This window comes from Ovis canadensis, chromosome 4 (assembly GCF_042477335.2).
Source record: "Ovis canadensis isolate MfBH-ARS-UI-01 breed Bighorn chromosome 4, ARS-UI_OviCan_v2, whole genome shotgun sequence".
Taxonomy (NCBI): domain Eukaryota; kingdom Metazoa; phylum Chordata; class Mammalia; order Artiodactyla; family Bovidae; genus Ovis; species Ovis canadensis.
Genome location: NC_091248.1, coordinates 49,397,578 through 49,399,117, shown reverse-complemented (window position 1 = coordinate 49,399,117; position 1,540 = coordinate 49,397,578).

Genomic DNA, 1,540 nt, shown 5'->3' with positions numbered 1-1,540 from the left:
GTGGTAATAAAGTGCTAAAAACATATGAAATGCTTTCCCACTTGTGGCTGGTGGAAATTCACTGCAGAGGAGCGGAGAGAGAATTGACTTGGCTTTTCCCTTACTATAAGGGGACAAGGAAAATGAAACATTTTCAAAAATTAAAGACTCATTTTAAATATATATATATATATATATATATATATATATATATTGTGATTCCAAAGTGAACTTCACAGATGTTTTATCTATAATTATCCATACCACTGCCCCTTTCTAATTATAGCACAGAAAAAATCAGTGAGGTCCAAAAGTTAGAAAAATAGAAAAACAAACTCTTACAACTTAAATGGTTGTATATGTTTTAAACATTTTTTTTTCTACTTAAGGATTGTGAGGCAAGCACCTAAAACTTTTTGCTTTTATTATTAACTTTCTAGAGTACTTTATTTAATCAAAATATAAGTGGAAATCTACAATTTTTCTTACTTTCACAGGTTGACTTTATGTTTATGACTTTGTTAAATCCATATTTTATTTTTCATATGCTGAAATTTATTGAATTCTTGGCACTCTGAATGAGGTTACTAATACCCAAACCTGTGGCAAGTGCAAGTGACTTTCTCACCTTAGCCATGGGGCAGATGGAAAGTTCATGTATAAATGAATGGGCTCTGACCAGAACCAGACACACAAGAGAATTTTTCAACCTTCAGTGCATGCCCTTCTCTGCTTTTTCTTTTACCCTAGTAATTTTAAACAGTATGTGAACCGAGAACTTCCAGATGTTTAAGCTGAATTTAGAAAAGGCAAAGGAACCAGAGATCAAATTGCCAACATCTGAAAGCAAGAGAATTTCAGGAAAACATCTACTTGTGCTTCATTGACTACACTAAGCCTTTGACTGTGCAGATCACAACAAATTGTGGAAAATTCTTCAAGAGTTGGAAATACCAGATGACATTACCTGCCTCCTGAGAAACCTGTATGCAGGTCAAGGAGCAACAGTTGGAACTAGACATAGAACAACAGTCTGGTTCCAAACTGGGAAAAGAGCATGACAAGGCTGTATACTGTCACCTTACTTATTTAACATTTATGCAAAGTACATCATGCAAAATGCCGGACTGTATCACGCATAAGCTGCAATCCAGATAGCAGGGAGAAATATTAATAACCTCACATATGCAGATGACACCACCCTTATGGCAGAAAGTGAAGAGGAATTAAAGAGCCTCCTGATGAAATTGAAAGAGGAGAGTGAAAAATCTGGCTTAAAACTCAATATTTAAAAAATGAAGATGATGGTATCCAGTTCCATAACTTCATGACAAATAGATGGGGAAACAATGTAAACAGTGAAAGACTTGACTTTCTTGGGCTCCAAAATCATTGCAGATTGTGGCTTCAGACATGAAATTAAAAGACACTTGGTCCTTGGAAGAAAAGCTATGACCAACTAGACAGCATATTAAAAAACAGACACATTGCCAACAGAGGTCTGTGTAGTCAAGGCTATGGTTTTTCCAGTAGTCATGTACGGATGTGGGAGTTGGACTAT